The following is a 6,617-nucleotide window of genomic DNA, read 5'->3' as shown; positions in this document are numbered from 1 at the left end:
TCTCACTCTTCATCAACTGTGTCCTATGACCATAGACTATACCTGTATTGTGTGTATGTGCCGTATGATAACCCACTAGATATCAATGGAAACGTATCTTCGAAATCATGCCAAAACATTAGATCTTAATAAAAGCATCAAAACCTCGCCTCATAAATCATATAGAACCATAAAAACATTCTAACTCAATCAGTCTCATAAACCACAAATTCGTAATCTTCATAAATCATATATATCTCAATGTGCATAAAGCAATAGTCGTAAACCTTTTCTAAGTGTGAAATCAATAGATATAACATTTCATAAAACGTAAGGTCCTAAAGACTCGAAGTTCAAGTTTCTAGAAGTTGGTTTGGTCAGATTCGAGTGAAATAGGGGAGGGGTTCCTTCTCGGACACTACTACAAAACCGCCTTATTGTGTTGGTGGTTGGTATCGGTTTAACATAACATACTAGCGGATAAGACATTTTCAACATCTTATTACTATTGTGTCGAAATTACTGTCAGTTATAATGGACATCAACACTTTAATGACTGTTTTTAAATATTTTCCAAGATGGTGTCGGTTGTAACCGACATAAATTTTAAAATTTTAAATATTAAAACAAGGTGTCGGTTGTAACTGACATAGACTTTAAAGTTTTTAAATATTAAACCCAAATTTAAATTGGTGTCGGTTGTAGCCGACAAAGATTTTGAAAATTTTAAATATTAAAACCCATAATCCGACGTAGGTTTTAAAGTTTTTAATATTAAAACTCCATGTCAGTTGAATTCGACATAGAGTTTAAATTTTTTTAAATATTAAAACCAGGTGTTGGTTGTAGCCGACATAGATTTTAAATTGTTTAATTAAAACCCAATGTCAATTAAAAAGAAAATGGTGTCGCTTTTACTTGACTAGTTGGTGTTTTTATTTTTTTTTAAATATGTATCTCCATGACAAAATTTTGGGTGGGAATATTGGGTGGGATATTTCCCCCCATTCTTTAAAATTTCACTGTACTCCTGCAATTGTCAAAATTTAAGTGAAATCCTTCATTTCATATTACTTTATACCTCTTTCACAATCTTTTCTCTCATTTTTTTGTCTTCTCTCCACTCATCACCTCTCCATCCATTACTCCTCACCTCACCACCACCACAAATTTCTTCCCTACATGATGCACACTCAAAAACCTCTCACTCTGTTCTTGCGATAGCATGAGCAACCCAACAAATCAACCCCAACACAACCTCCATGCACTCTCCTTCTCAGCCTTACTACAACGGCGGCGACCATCCCTTCACCGTGTCGCTCTGGTTCTTCTCCCCTTCTCCTTCTCCTTTCATCTCTCCCAAAATTGGTCAGCAGTGGGGCAGATTCTTAACGCAGCTTTCTTCAATGTTTTTGGGCTCACCTTAATAGCAAAGCTTCAGGCAGAGAATTATATCAGGAAGTCTGGTATAAACTACAAGATTATAAGACCTGGTGAGTTGAGAAACAAACCTCCAACCATAAATCTTGTAATGGAGCCAAAGGTAACACGATTTTCGTCACACTTTTAGAACTTCCCCATTTAATCTTGTTAAGTACAATAGATTGGTGATTTGAGGTTTTGCTAGACTTTTGCACTTAGTGGCACTACAACAAAAATAAGCTTTGGGTACAAAACAAAGGGCACAATTGAGAATTTTGTGTCGGTTTGATCACCAAAAAGCTTAAACAGTTCCCATTCCATAGAGGGCACCATCTATTGTGCCCAATGTTAAAAAAAGCAGACACAAAACAATAATGGGCACGAAAACTGTGCTCAGTGGGGGTCAGATGACAACTTTTTTACTAAAGATGGGCACAAAAAACATTTTGTGTCTATAAAAGTTATTTGTTATAGGCACTATATGTTCTCTCTCGTTTGTCTTTACCTCCTCTAGCACACCAATAATTAAAATTTATAAAATTGTGGTAAATAATGGTATGGAGCTATTTATTATTGTGCAATGTTTTAGCCTCAAAATAAGTTAGCAATAATATTGTTCAAATTCGTTTTTTGCGAGAGTCGAACCTCAGATCTCTCACTTACAAGTAAGGAAGAATACCACTACACCATAGTACTAAGTGGCTTGTTTTAGATTTACAATGGATCATTTCCAGCTGCAAGGAATGTTTGTTAGATTCGTATCTTTTTGAACTGCTTTTTAGATTGGTATCTTCTTGCAGGTTTGTTTTTTATGCTTGGTGATATGGTTTTTGGTTTTATAGTAAGTGTTTATTTTTTTTTACGGCACTAAAAGTACTTCATGCAGTGACACATAACCAACAATTGTGCCCTTAGGGTCGGTCTCTATGCAAAAGCAAGCTGATCTTTAGATAGACAAATAATTGTAGATTCTTTTTTATGACACTAATGATAGAAATTGTGTGCATTAAATATTAATAAATAATAAATCATTCTACTTTTCATTGTGTTTATTATAAATTCCTTTTTATGACACAAATGTTAGAAATTGTGTCCAGTAAATATTAATAAATAATAAATCACTCCATAGGAAAAGAATATGCTGGCACAATTATGGATTTGTGCCTTTATTCTAGTATAAAACGTCCACACTCCCTTACTAATTTGTATTTGGAAAATTATAAGGTTGTTTCATACAGTTGTGTTTCTTTTGAATTTGATCAAGTTCTACATCATTGAGAATAACGGATAGGCGAAGTCGTGAAGTTCGAATTGGAACCGAATCTCCAGCATCACATTCGTCTATTGCTTCCAACATTACAACAGCAAATTCCACAGCGAATTCTCCAGCTCAACGTCCACGACAACTTGTTAATGTTGGGCGCATACCTCTTTCTATTGATAATTAGTACATTCTTACTACTGTTGTTGATGGTTGCCTTGGTTACGCATTACCCTCCAATAATGGATGTGTACGCGTACCTCAAGGACGTGCCTTGCCAGCATAGGCAAACCCAAGTAGGACAGAACAATACCCTATCAATTTGGTTTCTGTTGAAACAACAACTGAAGAGTCTACTAGTTCTGTCGTTTTTATTGAAGAACCACGCACTTATGAAGCACTAATTCGTCCTAGAGGCCTGTCTCTCCCACATATGAGCTCACGAAATATGCAGAATGTTATCGTTGAGATTTTAAGCAGCGACGACGAGGACAATTAATATATTTTATATTATGTTATATTTCACTGGTGTGTGAAAATATAATTATCTTATGCTATGTTGAACTCCTCTTGGGTCCTCAACTTATGTAGTATTACAATATAATAATGTTTTCTTTCTAATTGGCCCATGATATAGATACTCCCAACATTGTATATTTTTTTGTTTATAATTATGTTTCTCGTCTGGTCCATACTGCACAATTCAGTGAATTCACAGCATGGCAACGCAAACCTTTTATGTCCTCTGATCTGACAACTATTTTACAAACACCATCTTTGTGTCTTACTTTAGAAATCTGAGCACAAATATATTTTTTTATGAAAGAGAACACAAAACATATATTTGTGCTCAATAACAAATTACACTAACTAGCAAATTTTGAAAAGTGATCCCAACACTATTTGTAAAGGACACAATTATTTAATTTTTTATTACTTTATCATGAAACCAGCCCCACTTGCACCCACAATTTTTTTAAAACCGCCTATTTTTTACCAGCCGGTCCAACCCCTATCCCTTCTTGGTTGTTTGAAATTATCTTCTTTATGTAGAATTGGAGTGAGTGCCACTAAGACCCACACCTCAATTCCCTTCCTCTGTTCCCTCTTCTATCGGTCTCATTCTGCTCTCTCAGTCGAACTCCCTCACTTCTCTCTCATTTTTTTCCCCTCATCCTTATCTCTCTCTAGTCACTTTTCCCCGAGCCATACAACTATGAACCACCACCTTCTCCGATGACTTTAAATACCAAACCACCACCATCCTCGTCTCCAAACACGAGACTAGTGCCCAAACCTTGACTCGAACCTCAAATCGGAGAACCACGGGTCTCGAACCCGAGAGAATTTCGGTGAGTTCATCGCCTTCCTGACCGAGGTAAGGTCTGTAACTACCTCCGGTTAATTCCTTTGATGTTCTAAGTCGATTTCTGGCTTTGCATGTGAAAATTTCCACCACGTTTGCGAGATTGAACAAAGAACTAACGATCTCACTATTCTGGTGAGTTGCAGGTTTTCCGAGCTTTTCCTGCCCAAATCTAGTTGAAGACGATGATATTGACACCATAAACAAATTCCTCACAGTCATAGGGACTAGATTCAAGCTTTGTTGGTCGAATCTGTCATGGATTCATAGAGACCCAAACTGGCCGTGACTTTCAAGCCATTTTCCAGCCACTTCCGACCATCCTTTGGCCTCAATTTAGGTAAAATTGAACTCCTCTTAGTCCCAGCTTCATTTTGATATATTGTGTGTTACAAATGGTTGATATTTGAAGTTGATGTGCTTCTGTTTCGAATCCGACTAATAGGTATTGATTCATAACCTTTGAATTTGGGTTTCATTTCGTAACCTTGGCAGAAAAAGGTCTAGATTCCACATAGACCATCTGATTAATTTGATTATGAAATAGCAAAGATGGGTTCTATTCTTATGTGTTAAGATTATCTTGTTTTACATTACTATAATCATTAAATTATTGAGTTTACTGATGTTGTTGTGTAAGAGGATAGGGGAAAACTATTTGAAGGAATACTTAAACAGAAATGGAAGATCTTCTCCTGATGATCATCTTCATTAATTCGTTTATGGAGCAGCAGAGATTCGATGAGGTGCAAGGCTTGCTGGGGAAGATGCATCTGTCCAAAAATGTCAGCTTTCAAGTTCTTTTTGCATTAGAGATGAAATATGTAACATTACAATATATGTTTGTGAGATTGAGAATGTATTGTAGGCTTTCTACATTCTATGAAAATTAAAATAAAAAAAATAAAAAAAATAAAAAAAAAACCCCTCAATTTCAGTTTGAAATTTTCAAATTATGATTATTTTTTTTAAATATTTAATTCATGCAGGCACAATTACATTTTAAGTGCCAACATGGTTGGAAAAGGTAGTCTGACAACTTTGTCAGAACAGAGGAACAAAACACCCTTTATTTGTGCTGATATCATGAGCACAGAACTCAGAATTGTGCTCTTTGATCAAAGGTGACACCCATAGAGGATACAAATACAAACTTAGTTTTTGCATTGTTGCTATTGGTCTATGGGCACATATGTTGGTGCTCTTTGGCCTCAAAGGGCACAAATAATTTATTGTGCAGAGTTCCCATTTTTCTTGTAGTGTGGGCGGCACTAGGGACCTGAACTTTCAAAATGCTGCAATGGCGGAAGCTGCTGCAATCTGTGCAACTCTGGTGACGTGCATAAAGGAAGGCTTAGATTGTATTGAGATTGAATCTAATGCGAAGACTATCATCCAAATGGTAAACAAATAAGTTGGAGGTGACACAACAATAGAGTTTTTTCTTCATGATATTTTGTATCTTGCTCAAACTATGAGGTCTGTGGAGTTGTTGTTTGTCCCTCATAATGGTAATTGAGCAGCATACTTCGTGGCTTCATATGTGTTTAAACATGGTGGTTCTCATTATGTGGGGTTTCATCGGTCCCAAATTTATTTTTAGGCGATCTCCAATCAATCCAGCCAAAGGGTCATAAGGCTAAAAATTACCCGTAATGACACGAAAATCTTCTCCAACAGAGGGCTAGACCAAATGGCTTATAGGCCCCACCGGGCCAAAAATACCAAATCAGGCCAATCAGCCTAAATTTCAAATGCCAACGGCTACCTGGCGTCAAAATTAAAAAAAATAAAAAATTTAACTTTTTTCCTATAAATACCTAAGCCATTCCTACACCATTTCTCACATGATTTTCACCATTCCACACCATCTTACTTTATTTTATTTCAATTCTTCACATTCTATTCTCTTACCTCTTCCAATAATCTTTCCTTCAGATTTTTCAATAATTTTCAAATGGCCACATCTGCAATGAAAGGTAGGGCTTGGACCCAAAAAGAAGATGAAACTCTTTGTAGGGCTTATATTTGGGACTCGGAAGATAGCATGAGGGGGAGTTCTCAAGCAAGTGAAGGTGTTTGGATTCGTATGTCCAAAAAGTACTATGAGTTCTATGAAGGCATCATTCCACCGAATTCCTAAAACCATGAGAGTTGTTCTTCAAGATGGAAAAAACATCTTTATCCAAGTTGAATAAATGGCATCAAACAGTGTTAAAGGTCACAAGCAGACATGAAAGTGGAGCCATTTACTACGATGAAGTAACTGTTTTTGTAAGAGCCAATTACAAGTTATTTTAAATATTTAATTATATTACATTTAATTTCATAAATTAATTTCCCTTAATTTTTGTAATTATATTTTCTAGGTACGCCAAGCGGAGGAACTGTATACGGAGGACAACTCCAAACCCTTTAGTCATACGGTTATTGGGAAATTTGTAAATGATGGGTGTTATTTGAAGATCCACCTCAAAAAAGAGTTGGTCCTACACTGGTGTTTGGAAATGCATCCTCGAATGCAGATGGGGATGAAGATGGATCTCCTACCATTCAAGAAACAAGCGTAGAAAATTCGTCTCCGGATGA

At 36.2% G+C, this 6,617-nt stretch overlaps 1 long non-coding RNA gene across 2 annotated transcripts; it reads left to right on the top strand.

The window, feature by feature from the left end:
- Nucleotides 1-3,710: 3,710 nt before the first annotated feature.
- LOC125479770 lies at nt 3,711-5,566 on the top strand. Of its 2 annotated transcripts, none has more exons than XR_007260253.1 (4): nt 3,711-4,045; nt 4,175-4,813; nt 5,018-5,152; nt 5,289-5,566. It is a non-coding gene; the product is annotated as an uncharacterized LOC125479770 (long non-coding RNA). The 2 variants fall into 2 exon arrangements; XR_007260252.1 differs by having other exon boundaries at nt 3,712-4,040.
- The last annotated feature ends 1,051 nt before the right edge of the window (nt 5,567-6,617 follow it).

This window comes from the organism of the source record quoted next, unplaced genomic scaffold (genome assembly GCF_019419815.1).
Source record: "Pyrus x bretschneideri cultivar Hongxiangsu unplaced genomic scaffold, Pyrus_bretschneideri_v1 Contig3, whole genome shotgun sequence".
Taxonomy (NCBI): domain Eukaryota; kingdom Viridiplantae; phylum Streptophyta; class Magnoliopsida; order Rosales; family Rosaceae; genus Pyrus; species Pyrus x bretschneideri.
This window is presented reverse-complemented; position numbering and strand designations above follow the sequence as displayed.